This window comes from Aptenodytes patagonicus, chromosome 7 (genome assembly GCF_965638725.1).
Source record: "Aptenodytes patagonicus chromosome 7, bAptPat1.pri.cur, whole genome shotgun sequence".
Lineage (NCBI taxonomy): Eukaryota > Metazoa > Chordata > Aves > Sphenisciformes > Spheniscidae > Aptenodytes > Aptenodytes patagonicus.
In genome coordinates, this window is record NC_134955.1 from 26,760,917 (window position 1) to 26,779,326 (window position 18,410).

General features: G+C 48.4%; 1 protein-coding gene across 1 annotated transcript in view; it reads left to right on the top strand.

Moving 5' to 3' along the window:
• The first annotated feature begins 8,398 nt into the window (after positions 1–8,398).
• Positions 8,399–18,410, top strand: part of CD82 (CD82 molecule) — a 42,702-nt gene continuing 32,690 nt past the window's right edge. Inside the window, exon 1 of the mRNA XM_076344411.1 lies at positions 8,399–8,469. The gene's annotated coding sequence lies outside the window, so the exon portion shown is untranslated. The remainder of the gene's footprint in view (positions 8,470–18,410) is intronic.

An 18,410-nucleotide genomic window follows, 5' to 3' on the forward strand; every position in this document is an offset into this window, starting at 1 on the left:
CCTCAATCAATCGCCTATTAGAAACACTGGTTGTGGCAAATCCTGCTAACCAGATGGAGCCTGATATAGAGACCTTCCAGCATGGTGCTGTATAGAAAAGATGGACAGCTTAAGATTCTCAGATAAGACTCTGTGATGCTTAATTTTCCACTTTCCAGAGAGAAATGAAGATCCCGTTAAGAATTTGGGATGAGATTGTCCAAGCAGTCGGGATGAGCAGCCGCTAGATGGCACGTCCATCCTCTCCAAACTCGGTATCCCACAGCCATGAAAGTCCAGGATGTCCTGCTCATCCCACGCAGGCACACCAAAAGGATGAAATGTTATCTCAGTATCTGCTCTAAGAAAATGCTGGCACACTTTGCAGCTATTTTGCGTTGGGGCTCTGCAATCTGATGAACATTCCTCTGTGATTTTGAAAGGATCTAAAAATAAGCTGCACACGGATTTTGCAAACTTGCTCTCACTGGTTTCAGTGGAGATGCACTAGGACTGCAAAGGGCATTTATGTGCAAAACAGCTCGTAAAAGGAAACATACAGTGCTTTGTTCTCCCACAGGAGGGCTAGTGAACTATTTGGGTAGAACCCACATGAAGTAAGAAGTTATTGGTAGATACTATTTTCCAGATCCTCAGCTGCTGTTATGTGGTATACTCCCCTCATTTATACTAGCTGAGAGTCTAGTCTCTAGGTCTCCGGGTCAGAATTAAGCAAGAGACCAAGAGGTCTTTGGAGAAAGGCGCTTTTATTTGAGGGGACTGCCAAACACATTAGATTTGGACCACTTTCTCTCAGAGATTTAATCTCAGAGAAACTGGCAAAACAGAAAAGGCCCAGAAACAGGAGTGAATCAAGCACATTAAGGCATTTATGCTGTAAGCCACAGTGTTTTCTATGTGTAGCAGCAAATATCTGAAGTCTTTCAAAGCAGAGAGTTCCAGTGTAGCTTTTGTCATTGAAAAACTGGCTTGTACTACACAAAAATCGAAAAGGAAGCCGAGCTTATGGATTCCCTATCAAGTCAGTCTTATTTACCATAAAGAAGTTGGGTTCTGGTGCAAAAAGGCTTAAATCACCTCCCCCCCCCCCCCCGCCCCAATTTTTCCACTACAGTATGAAGAAGGATTAGAAATATTGTACAGGTTTTTTTAAAATTTTCCCTCATCTTCTCTGTTTGTGCACAAGGGCAAAGACTGTGCTTTTATTTGATGTTATTTTGAAATTATCCCTTTAAAAAATGCTGTTTTGTGAATTCAGTAAAGTAACACTTTGTGTTTCACTTGCATGCCTGTAAACATCTCTAGCACTTGTTAGAGGGTGAGTTAAACCAGCCCTAGCTCTCTGTAACACGAATTAGATCAAGTTGGACAATAAATATGTTACTTTCATGAAAAAAACCAGCACCCAAAAATAAACATTTGAATTTCCTAAACACATTTAAAACTGATGGGGAGCATACAGCAAAGCTATAAAGCCGAGAGGGGAGGAAAAGGAAGTCTCACATTTTGTGAGGTCTTTACATTGCTAATCACTCTGGAGTCATGGTGCCCCACTGAATCTTTGGGGTACTTCTATGATGCAAGTAACAAGTAATCGTCCCCAGAAGAGCACTACTGGAGATCCAGCCCCAGATCTGAGACTAAAGAGAGACACCAAGTGGAAGAAAGGCACATGACTGGTTGCAGGTCATCAGCGGACCTCCGGGATTTAATTCCTACATGCAGTTCACTGCAGCGTTACGTGCATAAATAGTTGATGCAGGGGAGCACTGGGCACCTCACTGCCCATGTGGGCATTGGAACATGCATCTGGGTGAGAAAGAGCAGGGAGGCAAAGGTGGAAAAGAGACTTCTTTCAATGCAAGATTTAAAATTGGCTCTACGTAGCAAGGAGGTACTTGGATGCCTTGATAAATGAAATTGAAGGGAATTAAGTCTCTAAATACTTTTGTGGATCTGAGCTTATGTAAGAAGTATTAGTGTCATAGGATCGCCTTGCTCCTTCAGGTAAATCGTGCCAGTGTCGCACACATTTCCCTGAGAAAATATCCAGCCTGCCAGTGCCAGCTCCTGAGTACTTTCGTTTACCTTGGCAGACCTTGAACTGGGTTCTCCTTCCTTGGATTTTCTAAAATGCTTATGTTAACTGGACTGAAAGGGATGACTTCTCACCAGTCCCTGGGGCTGTGGGGTGTGCAATTAATACTGCCTAAGCAACAGCATCTGTCCCGGCACACCCCCAATACAGATCAACAGGGAAGCTTTCCCCATTGCTGGGTAATGTTCATTCCTCTCAATCCAAGGTAACAGACAGTTAAAAGAACTGTCAAGAAACAGATGAGTGTTTAAACACACTTATTCAGCCTTGTATCACAGACAAAGCTGGTCCAGGTCAACATGGGTGCCAGGAGTGAATCACATAGGAGATCTGCCCAGATGTGCCTGTGTTTAGTGCCAATTCTGTTCTTCCGTTTTGAAAGACAAGGGCAGATCCATGCAACTTTGCATTCAAGTTATGATCTTAGGAGGAAAGTAGTCTTATTAACAGTGCTCTGGCTCCTTCTTCCTACTATGCAGAAAAACGCATATACTCATCTGGGCAGCCTAATCTCAGAAACACTGTTATGGAAAGATATTATGCAAATTAGCTCAAATCCTGTGGGAGGGGAGGGATCTCATGGTGCTTTGGCATTTCATAACCTCCCAATGCAAAGCTGGACATAAAACCCAGAATATCACTTCAATCTGTAAGTACTAGATCAAAACAAGGTTGTAAGTGGAACCTATTATGCAGCAGGCTGCCTTTAGAAACAAGACCCTATTTGGTTTCTGGAGGAACGGTGGATATTCTTGTTGCCTTCTGAACAGGAGATTGTGATTCAAGGTAAGATCTCTCCTGCAAAAGGCACAAACAAGACACCTTGTATCTCCAAGGGGAGAGAGCACACTGGAAGAAACAGAATGCTTCTGTGTCAGAGGAAGAAGAAAGATTTTGGTGTCTAGTATGGAAGCCTCAGGAGTAAGGCCAAGTTCTTCAGGTGTTCATCCATATCTACACGTGTTTAAAAGGACTGAGCCTGAATGCTACCTCTTTGGAATTAGTTTCAAAGATGACTGCAAAAGGCACAAAGAGGACTGTAAAATTGGGTTAAGTTCTAGCTCTACCAAGTTCCACAAAGTCACACTATGGATGTTGTTAGCCCAGGCATGCCCAGGTACTGAACAGAGCTCAGCAGCACAAGCAAGAGCTCCTTAGTGACTGGGATGCTTTTTTGAAACTCATCTGGCATTTTCTCTCTTATCTGCCTCAAACGAGCAAGCCCATGGCAAAAGTCATGGTCTCTTCTCAATCCAGAGATGTCTGTGACCTGCCCACACTCCGTGGAAGACCTTTTGAGATTTGTTTCTATGAGGATTTAAAAAAAGGGAGAAATTCTGGAAAGCACAGGATGGTAAATCTTGATGATTTGTTCCAGCAAATTTCCCATCCCAAAGGTCAGATAGACATCCAACTCATGGGGGCACATGCTCCCATACTTGCTAATGCTCAATGGATCACAAAAGCTTAGAGTTCAGAAGTTAGTGCCTAGGAAGACACATCCCTGTGGGCTGCATTTTCCAGCGCCAGTCAAAGGGAGAGCAATCTTTTCCTGCAAAATACCGAGTTTGGGAGTGCAGTCACCTCTAATAGTCAGCTGTGAGTGATCCCTACCAGGGTCCAAAATAACCAAGCTACAGAAGAATCTGCTTCCCAGTTACGTGGTGCTTCTGGCAGAACAGTTTCCCTTTGGCTTCTCCAAGTCTAACGTCTGCTGGAAAATTTCAATTGCCTGCATTTCTCACTTCAACCAGGGGGGGGCAACTGGTCATCAGGAAAATTAATTCAGTTTCCTAAAGCTGACTTGTTCACTTCGAAGTCATAAAACTCAGAATTAGTAAAAATAATGTCCTGAAAAAAAACAAACTACTTTAAAAACATACCTTTTGATAAACTTTTTTTTTCCTAATGTAAGCTAAAATGTCTCCCCTTGCCCCACAAGCACCAGCAACCACTGCACTTTTATTGCTGTTCACTCTATTATTCTTTGTATATGATTAATTTGCTAGTAAATCACAGCTTTTGGCAGATAAAAGAGGATTCCACTTATAGTGCCATGAAAGCACTTCTGTCAAATTAGACTTGATAAAATCTGTAATTTTAAATCATACTTTGCATTCTATCTATTTTATACTGTGCTACTAAACAGACACTAACTGTGAACTGTAAGTTGATTTTTTTTTTAACTTGGAATTTAAACAGTAAAAATACAGCAATTCTTTGCTCTGTTTTTGAGGTCTTTCCTCCTTATCAAAGCAATTTTGAAAGAACTTTTTTTTTAAAGTTAGGCAGTTTGTAGATAATTAGAGCACTCATCACTGTATCACCTGAACCCCTCAATGTTTTGGCCCTGTCCACACAGAAATCCTTCCCCTCTTAGAGTCACAATAATGTGTGGCCAATTCAAAGACATTTTAAGGGAAAGAAATATGCAATCATTATAAATCCACATGTGTCTTCCTCTTTCTCTGTTCTCCCTAATGCCAAGGACTAATTTCCTGCTTCTGATATATGTAACACTGGGCAGCAACCTGTGCCAGCTGAACCTCAGACTCGTTCTTCTCAGAGAGCCTCTGAGACTAGAGAAAAGCAGTTTGGTCCCTTCCACTCTGCAGCTTGCTGCAGAACAGCCCTGAGGCCTTCCATCGTTGCTTCACAGAGAGATGCAAAGCGCTGCCTGTACATAAAATGGTGAGAACTCGCTTGCTTGCATCCCACTGTTCCAGAATGGCTCCTACCCAGCCAGGCATGGTTTTACCAACAGAGAATGAGGGGGCTGTAGCTCTCTCCATCATTAGCAGCCACCCATAATTAGTAGCCACCCATGCAGTACCTGTTTTTCATTGCAAAGCAGTGGGGCTCCGAGGACCGTGCAGCTTCTCGCAACCCAGAGCAAGGCTGCAAACAGCCGTGAAGGTGCAGCACAGCCAGCTCTGTGCAGGGCGTTAGTATTCCCCTGAGCCTGAAGGAGACAGACCTTGTGTACAAATGAATCAGGACCTGTACGAGGCTGCGTCCCAGGGAATTGGACTCGTGTGCAGACTTCCCGTGTTTATCCACAGAATAGGCCATGACTTGACTGGGTAAAGAGATTAATTCCTTCTAAAAAGAAAGTATTCATTTGACAGGGAATGGTTGTTGTGTTTGAAATGAAGATGGCCCAAGGCAAAAACAGATTGCTTGGCTGAATGACCTGTTGGCTGGTCTCTGGTTGCCTTTGAAATGGTATTCGGTCTTCGGCCTGACACGCCACATAATGGTGTGTTTCTCCAGCCTGCGTGTTTTCTTACAAGCACTTTTGTCTAATCACTAGCTGAGAATCCAGCCTACTGTGTACATTGTAAAAGATGCTGTTTATACTTGGGCTTTTAGTTTACCATCTGTGCACAGCTCAGCTGCAACATCTCTGCAGATCTTTCTCCGCTGTTGCCAAGTCCCTGTTGCAAGCCCTCAGAAAAGCATGATTCGCTTCACACTTTCTAATAAAATTCAGGCTCTTTGCAAGCTCTCTTTTAAAATCTGTCCCCTGTTCTCAGCAAATGCACTGGTATGGACTTAATGCTTTTCTACAGGCTCACTGATTCATATCTGAGTGGTACTGAAGCATAGCCAGTTATACATGCAATCACTGATGCATATATACCTCCACACGGCCCTTGCTAACACGTGTCCCATTCTCAAAGCCATTGACACAAATTCATTCAGGCACTGGGGCTGCTGGCACGTACACAATCCATTTGCACTGCACCTTGTAATCACTTTTTATTTTAAACCCATTTTCTTTAAGAAACAGCCTTTGTACTAATCCTCAGGGGGAATATTTTGAGCCCAGGCTTCCTTCCTCAAAGTAGGACACTTTTTGTAAGAATCAGAAACAAGCTACATGCTCAGTACCTGTAGGCTTGGGTACTCTGTCAGTGCACAGATGAGAAAGGCTGAATATAAGAACAGGCAGACACTACTTCACCTGCCCCACAGAGCCTTGCGTCTTTATAGGTAAGCATTCTGGCTTACAGAGTACAGGCATAAGCCTGACCAGATGTTTAAATTAAAGACAAAGCCTATTACAGAGAGAGAGAGAGTTGGACTCGATGATCTTAGAGGTCTTTTCCAACCTTAATAATTCTATGATTCTATGAAAGGGGAACGAAAAAGTACTTTCAATATTCTGTTTGAGAATAGGAGTGTTTTTACTGAAGGTTAATTTTGCTTGAAAAGAGATGCTGGAGTGCTACTCATTTCCAGAGAGACACGTAGTCCCCAAGACTGGTTGTAAATGAGTTTTCAGATACCGCCCCAAATAATTCTGATGCATAATTCTGTCCTCATCTTAGACACTAACAACTGACCTTACAACTCTTTTCATAAGAGAGAGGAGCCTGAGCGAAGTTAGGTTTATTAGGCAGTTTGCAGGCCATGGATAGCCTGGTATTGCTGTAGACAGCTGCAGAAATAGAGGTGACGAGACCACACCTACAAAAGCCCCTTTACAGAGTGAGTAATTTCACTTCCACCTTATTGTCCCTGTTCTGCTTCAGCACCTGCATTTCAACCACCTCTCCCTGGCCAAGCCCACATGCCAGCTGCAGCTTGATGAGGCTGCAGTTACCTGCCGGTGGCACAGAGGAGGGCTTGCAGCCTGGGGTGCTGCATGCAATCTGTGTGGCACTCAGCAAGTGGCACCTGCTCTCCAGGTGCAGCCCCCTCCCACGGCTCCTCCTGTCTCATGCTATCCAAGATGCATGAAGGAGGACTTGTTATGTGGCCTGTGTTCGCCCATTACATGGCCACATGCTCATCCTGTCAACAATGTAAGATGTCTGCAGGATAACATACAGGCTAGTGGGAAGGCTGCTGAGCACCACTGCTGCAAAAGGGGAGAAGGATGTGTTTAATCTTGGTACCAGAGGAAGAGAAGGGGAGCTGCAGGGAAAGGTTGGAACTGGATGGGGCTCTGAATGCAAGAATTAAGACCAAATGCATGCAACAAATAAAGCACAGCATAGAAAAGGACCTTTAAAAATCTTTTCTTCAAAGTCTGGTGGCATAGTGAGGAATCACCCTGCAGGCACAGAAAGATGATTGAGAGGCATCTTGTAACGACAGAGTAAGGTGGCCATTGTACACCTGTCTCAGTACAAAGGCCAAACTGGTTTTTGCTGCCTCCAGGAATGAGGACTGGGGCCTTGAGCTGCATGAGCTTGCTGTTCCTCCTCCTGCCAGGACAGCGGAAACCATGAAAGCAAGGAATGCTGCTCCTCAGAAGGATGAGGGACCTCCTGACCTTCCCTTGTTTTAGGATTGGCTTGCCTGATTTGGTTTTGGTATCTTTGAAATGAGGACTTAAAGAGGATCACATTATTGTTACTATTAGATTGCCTTATCGCTATTATTTTTATTTCTGTTCTGCCAGGAGAGAAGAGGCAGGATCCTATATGGTTAGTTATGCCACATGCCAGGAACAAAGAGCCGGCACTGTGAGCTTGCTGCCTGCTGCGTAAAGCGGATACGCTAAGGAAAAGGGGGAAGCCCAGGGGAAAAATGCAATGACACCGGTCAGCAGAGTAAACAGGAGCCGCAGCACACTAGCACCTCACTATCTCACATTGCTGTAATCACTGGGGCAAACGAGCTTAATGGGGTTTGGATGGGCAACAATGCGGCAGCCCTGCTGATGTTTAGAGAGTTCACTAGGGCAGCAAAACTGCCCATTGGAAAAATCTTTGAGTGGGTCATCAGGCTTGCTTTCACTTGTCAGAGAGTCACAGCATGCATTCGCAGGAACAGACGAGCTGTGAGCAGCCTTAAATATTAAGGTGTGTACGTACCTATTTGATGGGCCACAAAGGGAGGGACTCACGGGTAACACAGCAAATACAGCGAGTCAGGGCAAACGACCCAAAAGCAGTACCTGGGCTACCTGCCTAAGTAGAGCAAGATGAATCGATGACAGCTGGAGAGGATGAGGTAGCAGCCGAGGCCTAACAGGTGAGAAGGGCCGACAGGAGCTTAGCTCCGATGGGGAGTGGAAAATGTGTTATTTGGTTTGAGGAGTGAGTATAAACGGGATGTATCAGCCAAGCCAGAGGCTGGCTCCAAAGCAGGGCAGCAGGCGGTGAGCGGGGTACCGTGTGGAGCCCTGGGCGGGCGCTCCAGAGGAAGGCAGCCCGCCCCGGGCACGTCTCAGCGGCCGGGCGAGGCGCCGGCCCTCCGCAGCCTACCGGGCGGGGGCCGGGCGGGGGGGCGGTGGCGGCCTGCCCTGGGGCCGGCTCAGCGCAGCCGCCGGCTCCGCCCCACGGGGACAGGAGCACAGCCAGGGCCACATCGGCGGAGGGAGGGAGCGGAGCGGACCGCCGAGCCGTGCCGAGCAGGTAAGCGCGCTGCGGCCGCCCTTTCTGTGGGGCTGGGGAGCGGGGCGGCCCGGGAGGAGAGGGCGAGGGCCGGGCTTCCCTCTGCCGGGCCCAGCAGCCCCGCTCCCCTCGGCCCAGGGGTCTCGGCGGGGCGGGGCGGGGGGCCGGTCCTGGCGTGGATCTCAGCGGCGGGGACTTCCCGGGGGCTTTCCGCGGGGCGCTGGCGGCCGGGACCGGTAGCGCCTCCCCCGGGCCCGGCGGGGCGAGAGTCCCCGCTGCGGTTACCGCAGCCCCTTTCCGGGGGGGCACCCGCGGGCGGCCGGGCAGGCGGCCTTCCTGCGCCCCGGGGAGCCCCCGCGCCTTCTCCCCGGGCGGGTGGTTAGTGCGAGGGCCGCGGGGAGCCTCTCTGGTGGCGAGTCCCCCGTGCTCACAGCTCATATGCGTGCCTCTGTGTATGCCCGTTCAAACTTAAATTGGTTTTTGATCCTCATGTGTAGCTGGTATATGGCCTAAAAAAAAAAGTCATCATCAGGTGCAGTGGACCTGGTGTCACGCAGGAATGAGCCCTACAGGCCAGACGTGTTGTTGCTGTGAAGCGATTTCGGCAGGCTGAATGCGCCTCAGCTGCGTACCGATGAGATTGCTGTCTTCAGTAGAACTCTGTCCTGATTGATTTCTAAGATGTAGATTAGATGCCTCTGTAGCAATCTTACCCCTATTACAACTACAGAAATCTGGTACTGGCCCAGCCTGCTGTATCTCTTCCCCCCCTCCCCCCCCCCGCTTTCCTTTTAATATCCCAGTGAAGAGGAGAGTTCAGAGTAGTGCTTGCATTTCAACAGCTGGGTAGATAGTGGCTGTGAATTGTCTTGCAGTGTGACTGTTAACAAATCTGTTGATACGGGGATAAGGGTGTGTTACAACCTAGGCATGCTGTTTCTGCCCCAGAGCATAAAAGCTCTGCTGTGTATGCTTTAACATAAAATGGAGCACTCGGTGAAGAAAGAAAAAAAAAAAAAAAAAGGGGGGGGGAGGGTGGGAAAAACCCAACATCCTGGAATCTAAATGTTGGCTTCAGTAAACTGTAAAGCTAGTTCAGGATGAAGTGTTCCTATGTCTTGGACCAGCTCTAGCATTTCCATCTTGTGCATGAGATGAGAGCTTGAAACTTTACTAGCTGTGCAAGGGAGGGACAGAGTGTCCTACTGCAGTGCTCTTGGAGGTCGTGGCTGGGGAGAAGAGCAGCAGCTCTTGGAGATGTTTGTGCTGCTGCTGGCGGTAGGGGTTTGCAGGGACGTAACCCATCCCAGTGCTAGTGAGGCCTCTGGATGTGTAGCTTCTGAAAACACCCATGTGTTTCTGAGCAAGCAAGGATGTACAACTGGAGAGTGCTGTCTTGAAATCTGCCATCAGTGATACTTTTTCTCCACGGAAGACTTTTTTATTTTTTTAACTTTCTCAGGCACCTTGGGCTTGAGAAAAATCCTCTTCAAAGCCTGAGGCATGAGCCTGCTGCTGTGAAGCTTGTTTGCTGCATGAGAACTGTCGAACAGAAGTGTGTGGCTAGGATCCTTTTGGTAGACCCTAAGGTCCAAGTGTAGAAACACTGCTCTGAAAATCTAGAGGGAGGTGTCTGGTGAGAGGAGCAGTCTTGGTAGTGTGCTGCTGTATGCTGATGTCAAGATAAGCGTATGACAAACAAGCTGTAAACATGACTACTTAGATATTACTAAATACTTAACAAGCACTAAGTGGGAAGAAAGTGTTAATAGGGAAGAAGGGCACTGGTGGTGCTGTCAGTGACCTGTTCTGTAGTGTCACTGCATGGGTGGTGGCAGCCCTGCCAGTGTCCCATCACAAGACCTCTTTGTGGTGGTTTTTAACATTCACACTTGTTTTTGGTCCTTTGGCTGGAGCAAGAACTCCCACACCTACTGCTGTGCTTCTTTAAAAAAAAAAAAGTATTCATGAACAGTTGCTCATGTTGGGCTGCCACATGGGTGAGAAGGACCTTTGCCAGCTGCTCTGCAAGCCAATGTGTGGATTTGGAGTGGCTCAGGGAAGTGAGTAGCCTCTCCTAACGTTCTTTCATAGAAGGATCTTGCTTCCAAAATAGCTTCACTCAGTGGAGCCTCTCTGGGCCCGAACCCCTCTTGGCCTGGGCTTTTCTGTCCTTGCTGAGGGCTCTGGGGACCGCTGGGACGACATCCTTGTCCCTGTGCTGCAGGGCAGGGGTGGCTGGGTGAAGTGTTGCAGTGTTTGCTCAGCTTCTTACCTGCGTGCGACAGAAATAGAGCAAGATGCAAGCTCAGTGCCTGGAGAAAGCTCTCCCCACAGGCGATCTCTGTCCTGCTGCATGGAAGCTCCTCCCATAAGAGGATTTAGCAGCTTTAATGATGTGGCTCATCTGGACTCTCTTCATTCCTGTTATTGTCTCTATTTTAGTTCTCGTGGGACAGGCAGGTATAACGTGACCTACAACCGTAAGCTGGTGCAGGAGATGCTCTAACAAGGCCTTCCCACAGCTCCATGCAGGTTTCCTGCCCCTGCTACCCAAGCCATTCTAACCCCATGAAGTGCAGGGGAGGGTTTGTATGAAATTCCTCATCTGACTGTAGCTGAGGAAAGGTTTTATCCCTCTCCTGTATCTCTGGGTCCTTGTGTGACAGCTGTAAGGCAGCAGGGGACCATCCAGGACTGCAGGCATTCATCCAGTAGATGTTTAAATCAGAGATGTGCAGATAGGAGTTTTGCAGACCTCTGGTAACCAAAGGCCCCGAGGCGCTTTCCAACTCAAACCGTGGCTGCGGTTCTTGGTGCCTGCTTGGTACTGTTACAGCGAGAAGCACGCAGCAGAAGCAAAAGGCGCTGCCGCAAAGACCTTGGGCACTGATGGCACAGGATCTGTTATGGGAAAGCCAGGGTGATACTGGGAGGTGGACCATGCCCCATGCTATCTGAAGTGGTAATTATTGCTCCACTTCAATGGTGCCTGTGGCGTGGCAGCGGCTTTCTTCCTGGTCTCCTTTCTGTTTCTGCTTGCTGGTGAGTGGGAAGTGCCGGCGTGGGTCTAACAGGGCTGGGGCTACGGTTGAGTGGCTTGGAAGGCCGGAGGAGGTAGTGACCCTTCCAGTGGGCCTGTGCAACAAGGGATGATTGGAGCCTCAGTTCTTGCACTTTTTCCTCAGCTTCCTCTTTGGAAAAACTTGTGTGCATCAAAATTAATTTCTTGCTGCCAGGAACTCTGGCCCTCACCCTAGAGTGCCTTAACTTCACCTCTCTAAAATAGGAGCACCACGTCTGCATCCCCTTCTTCTCCTTCCCTGCCTTCATTTGTTTCTGAATGTGGATCGTGACATCCTGGGATATGGAGTCCTTATGTACAGCAAAGGGTGAGCTGGGCCCAGTAGCCTTGCCCCCTGCCCTGCGGTTGTCAGCTTTGATGGGCTAAGAAATAAACTGCGCTCTTGCACTGACGCTTCTGTTGGAGGAATGTGGGATCAGAGGTTTCCACAGGCAAATGATTAACGGCATGTGCATGAAGGGATGGCTGCGTGAGCCACCTTCCCTTTAGGAGCTGTGTAATGAGCTGCAGTCGTTACCTAACCACCTCTGTCTCTTCCTGGCTCGTCTGTATTCTTAAAGAGGGAATGAAATGGAGGAAAGGCTAAAAATTACAGGCTCTCTCTTGGCGTGGTAAAAGGAATAATACGGGAGGCACAGCCAGCACCAGCAGTTCCTTGACGGTTGGTTGGCTGTGGCAGAGCCTGTTTGCTGAAAGCTCTCTGGGCTATCAGGGCTTGGAAACACTGAAGCAGTTAATAGCTGACTTGAACCTAGACGGGGCGATAAGTGAAGCACAAGGAACTGCGTGCTGGAGATTGCTTAAATCATTGTTTGCATGCACTGACAGATTCAGAGCGAGCTAATTTTCTGGAAGAAAGGTGAGGTGTTACTGTGGGCAGCTCTGTGAAAGGGACTGCCTGCTAGATGACAGCAGAAAAAGGGAATAAAACAGTAGCCTGTTGGGATGGGGATTGGTGTGTCCTCTCAGACACAGCAGAGCCAGGGAAGCTGGGTGATTCGAGGCTCATCCAAAGTAAATACAGGGGAGAAAGGGAAGGAGACTAAGCTGAAGGCAGGCTTTCTCCTGTGGGAAGAGGCACGTGCATGGGCTGTCTGACTGACTGCTCTAGTTCTTTTATCTCCTTGATGGAGCTTCAGAACTGGGACAACACCATTTAAAAGCAAGTCAAATCAAGGTGCGGTGCATGTACTTAATTTCTGAAACTTGGTGCTGAGGTAAGTGGCCTGTCTGTCTTTAAGGAGCTCAGGAGCCAGGAAGGGCCAGCTCTCCTGTGCCACCAGGAGCCTTGCACATGGGCAAAGGGCTGGTGGCATTTGTTAAGGATGCTGTTGGGCTGCTGTTTCAGTTTCTCTGCAGCACGGCCTTGAACAAACAGGTATATCACGAAAGCGCTTAACCCTTTACTGTGAAATTGTTGCTGGGGTGTAAGCAGATAGCTGATGTCTTCCAGTTTGATGATGATCCCGTGGCCATGAGTACTGGAGAAATGCTGATCTGGGATGAGCTATGTAAGTTAGGATATCCAGCAGCCTGGAGATTTTAAGTTATATAATGGAGAGTTTCCCCTGTAGGCAAAAATAATTCTGCTTCAGTCAGAGGGAGGTCTCTCATACGCAAGCAAAGGAAGGGATGAGCTGTCAGCCATGCACCTTGAGCCGAGCTGACCTTCCCACAGCTGGAGTCGGGGACTGCCTTTGGTCCCTTCTGCTGCTGCTCCCCGTCTGTTGCCACGGAGGCAGTTTGCGAAAGGGGAGGGAGAGGAACTAGCTTACAGGGATTTGCATACAGGGTCCGAACTTGCTATAAAGTAGTTTTACCTGTTGGGAATGAAGGAGGCTGTTTCCCAGAGTTGCCCTGGAGAAGGAGTTGTGGTCACTGGATGTGGCCGTGGCCTCCACCAGCACCTTCCTTTGGCTACTGCCTCTGCAATCCTTGAGGTTTCTGTGCCCTCGCTGGGATGGGATTGAGGGGCCACATGGGAGCTCGATGCCCTCGGCTCCTGCCTTTACAGGAGAGGCTTCATGCAGCAAATTGTCTGTCTAGTTTTAAAAGCAACTCACTCCAGGACCCTGATTGTGCTTGGGCTGGCATACCGGACTGGCACAGGTCCGAGTGAGTGTTTTCTGCATTGGGGGGCTGTGGGATCACAACCTGTGCTGTGTTGGTGTGGGGCTTCAGGAGTGGCATGCGAGGCAGGTGTGGAAGTGACATCTTGGCACTTGGCTAGGACTGCAAGGGCTGCTACCGTCATCCCATAATATAAGAATATGCAAATCCTAAATGCCTGGAGCCTGCATGTCTCCTGTAACAGATGATTAGCGGTTTGGTTGGGAATCAATTGTGAAGTCTAAACTAACCAGAGAAGCTCTACTATTGCACAAAATGGCTCAGTGCTCTGGTTAGACCTTTCCAGGGAAGTTTCTGTACCTTTCATGGCATTTTGGTTTCTAGGTGCTGTAGTCTTAGAGGCAAAAATATCTGTGTTGGGAATGTCTTGTTCCCTTCCTACCTGATTTTTTTCCTGATTTCTCCTTGGTCCTGCAAGTGGCTTACTTAACATTACTTGGAATATGTGTGGACAGAAATTGAAGAGAGGTTCTGTATTCACTGGTGTCAGTATCAAGTGTTTTTTTTACTTTGGTCCCCAGAGCTAACATGCCTGTTTTCGAAAGGCAGCATGCATACTGCTCTGCTCCTCTCCTTTCTGCTTGTAATCAAATAATTTGTGGAGTACTGTTTGCATAAAAGGGTGCCGTTCTGGCTGGTGTGGTGATAGGACACCACCTCTAGTACCGCAGTTATAACTGTGCATTGGTTCTGGGGCTTGTTTCATGCTGGTGGTGTGGCGCAATCAAAGCGTCCTCTTGTACACTGTGGAGCCAGTCATGTGTCTGCTGTGTGTGTCAGCATGGACTGAAGCTGCTGGTGATGAGTCAGTCTTGAGTGGCTTCACTGGAATGTTCTCAACTTCCCAGTGTGCTTTACTAAGTAAACTCTGTCTCCTGTCCCCTCGCTTTCCATCTTCTGTGTCTTGTGATCATGGAGCCAGGCTCCGTGTTCATACAGAAGCGTGCATCCAGAATACTGTATTGGACTTGAATTGAGGAGACTGCTGACCTGCAGGTTAGCAAGGCTGTTTCTCCCTGCTGTTGCCTTGAATTTTGCACTGACCAAGCAGAGATGGGAACTATTTTGCAGCATCTATGCTGGATGCTTGAAGAAACTGGGGCTTAAGAGGCAGGCAGCAGTTCTAATTATACTTGTATCTGAAGTCTCTTCTGGGGGAAATAAAAAAAACCCAACCAGACAAAACCCAGCTGTCTGGATGTACTTTCCCAACAGTCTAAGAAGCTGTTGGGCTCTTCTTTGCATTCAGGTCCCTTTCTAATGCAGGTTTGCAGAGGCACTGCACATGGAATAACTGAAGGGCCCTCTGAGTTGTGCAGTAAATCTGCCTATTCCCAAAGGAAGCTCTTTTAATTAGAGAAGACTGTGTAGGACAGTGCTTGACCACAGCTGTGTGGAGAAGCCCTGGTGAGCCATGCGAAACAAGGTAAAGGCACAGCCCTTCTCTTTCTGCTCCCAAGGGGTCTGCTGCACCTCCACTGGGGACACCCCACAGGAGTGGGGGGGAGGCTGCGGGTACAGCGGAGGTCCCTGGAGGCTGGTGGTGAGGAGGAGTGGAGCCCTATGGGGTAGGTCAGCCTTGCAAGCGAGCCCCAGCCACTCTGTGGGACTTTCTGCAGGAGGTGGCTGCTCCCCCTGCACAGGGCTCAGCAGGTCCCTCCCACTGGATCCTCCAAGGGTGATAACCCTTTGTCTGCATGCAGCTAAAATGGGGGTGGCTGTGCCTACTCCTGAGGGGTGGGAGGTGATGCCCGTGGCTGCTGGCGCTTCTCTTGGCTGACGTGAGGGGACCTGACATGTCGGAGTTTCCTCTCGCCCCTGCTCCCTGGGGGAGGCGTTATGACTCACAGCTTCCTGGAACAAAACCGAGGTGACCAGAATGCTGTTGCCGAAGCTGCGTGGGAATTTCTTAATGTCAAAAGTGGCATCAAACTGGCTGCTGCCTTGGCAGAAGAGGCTGTTTCAAGGGAGGGCTATTTTGAGTAACAGCAAGCTGCTTTAATGCCAGAGTCCAAGACCTCAATGGCTCCTGTGATTTGATGCTGCAGTCCTGCTGGTGGTCTTAGAGCCCGGGTGTCTCTCCATTCATTCCCAATCCATCATGTTGCAGCTTCGGAAGCTGTTGTGGCGGTGGTTTAGACTTGATTCTGTAGTAAAACAGTAAGTTCCTGCTTTGCGTAGCTTCAGGCAGATGGGAAACCTCTTCCTAGCTCAGCTGTCAGCTACAAGCAAGACCTACCAGCGTGTATACAAGTAGATGGCCATGCACCCGGTGTTGTCCCATGGGAACCTAAACAGTTGCTCCTTGTTTGCCCAGAAGAGAGAGCGCCTTCGCCACAGGGTGTTTGCTGTCAGGAGGAACAGCAGCAGTGTGTGAGCTGAGCCGGGTCAGCGGCTGTGTTACTGAGGTGCTGTCTGGTTACTCCTGTGCCCAGGGTCTCAGTGGAGAGCCCCGGTGTCCTGTGGTGAGTAGCTCTCCTGCTGGCAGCCTTCCGTTGGACGAGGAGTGGGCGATGGGGTTTTGCTGGGCTGGGTTTCAAGCTGCTGCACTGGCGAGGGGTGGGCATGTATCCTGGGAGCAGAGGGAACCTTGTGTCACAGCCCCTACCTGCATGCATGAGACCCCTTGCTGTAATTTGATGTCATTAGTACGTTTGGTTTGATTAAAAATTGTAGAAATGATGTGAAGTAGAAACAGTCTCTGGGGAGCGGGCTGTGGGGGGAAAGAGCACAGTGTGGTGGGACAGAGGCAAATAAGGGAAAGAAAAAAAAAATGTCTGCAGCCCTATTAAAAAGTAATCTTAGCCTCAGTCGTGATTTACTAATTAAAGATGAAACAGCTCTGCTTCCCCCCCCCCCCCCCCTCTGAAATGGGAGCATTTTCTCTGCATTGAGGCTTATCTGATATTTGTAAATCAGTTAGTTATTCTGGATAAAAGTTCTTTCTTTTTAAAATAAATACCTCTGAACTACACTTTTTCCATCTCATTCTTCTAGCATTGCTCCATCAAATAGTCTTCTGAAATATTTGTGCTCTAAATTTAGAAAAGGAGACCCTTTCAAGAAAGTAGAAAAGGCCACCCAGCCTCCCTTGGTTTGTGTTCAGCTGAACCCGTTTTCCAGACCGCTGTGCGTAGATCAGCAGACTCCAAGGAGGCCCCTCCTTTTCCCAAAACAGACCAAGCTTTTCGAAGTCTTGCTGTCTATTTTAACTGCCAAATTCCTGGGGAGCTTATCCCATATGTCTGTTCTTCTTGGCTTGAAGCAGCCCTGTCTATAACCTACGCATGTGGTGCTTGGAAGGCTGGATTGATTATTTTCCTTTTTTGGATGGTGTTGGGTGGAGAGGTGATCTTAATTGCAGGTGGCAGGTCTATAATTAAGTAATGTTCTCACATTGCTCCAATTAAGTCTGCTGGGATTACCTGCCTGGTAGTGCAGCAGTCAGCAGGGTAGCAAAACACCTGTGTCTCTTGCAGTCTGCCTCAGCCTCCAGGACCATCTTCATAGAAGGGAAACTGAAAGCTTTTGAGTATCTCTTCCAGCTGGCTAAGTGTTTTCTAGAGGCCCCCTATGTTTTCCAGCTTTGTCTGCTGAGATTTCTTATTGTGGCATTTCACTTCCTAAAATGCTTAGGCTGGGAATGAAGCGGCTTCACTGCAGCTTCTGTAACAGCTTGTGCTGTGTTAGTCTTGCTCTTCACAGTGCTGCCCTTTACTGCTGTACAACGCAGCTTTCTTTTCCACTTTCTTCCTCCTGTAGGAAGGGCTTGGAGTGAGGTGACTGCTCTGCAAAGGTGGAAGGAAAAAGTGATAGACAATGCTGCCGTACATCTCCGAGATTGTACAGCAGCCGCTGCTGGGACCGACTCTTCCGGAGTAAAGCATGCAATTGCTTCTGAGCTGCAACCTCAGAATGATCAGACCAGTGAGGGGTTTGGCTGCTGTGTTACAAATGTGAAACTATTTGTATTATTCATAAATATTGGAGGGGGAAAATGTGGTTGCAGGTGGATACTTTTGAGTAGAAGGGAATGACTCAAAACATCTGTGCTCTAAACTCTTGTACTTTAGGGCTTTTCTTGCCCCCTGCCCTCTCTAAGTCATCATTTTGGAAAGAGGGGCTGCTTGAGACAGAGTCCCTTCCTCTAAAGCTTTTTATAGTTCTGGCTTTCTCTCTTCACTCATGCCTGCTGATAGTGTCAAGTGGTATCCGTGGCGTGAAACTCAGGATGTTGTGAAATGTTCATCCTCAGACTGTCTGTGACAGTGCTCATCTCGCCAGCAGGCAGACCAGGCTCTGGTGGGGCACGGGCTCTCGTGTGACCCTGGGATGGTCTGATGGGAAGTAAAGCTGCTCCTGGGGCAGAGGGCAGTGAGTGCAGAGGCTGGGTCCAGCAGCAGCCTTTCATGGCTGTGGCACTGCTGTTGTGCGAATGGCTCCATACCACTGAGTTTGGAGACCCCTGGCTTAGCCGTCCCTGTCTACTTGTAGCAAATGGGTTTGCTGAATTGCTTTCCTTGTCCTCCCTGATAAGTGTGTCTGGGAGAGACTGTGAGATACTTTGTGTGAGAATCTTGCAGGAGTCCTGTTCTTCTGACTCTGGGTACTGGCAGCCCTGCAATGGGGTCCTTCAGGTTGTAGAGTGGAGGGGCTGTGGTTATGGTAGGGCAGACCTTGTTGAAGAGGAATGATTATTACAGCTGCTGATCTGTGGTCTTCTGCTCTAGAATCACATGTAATAGTG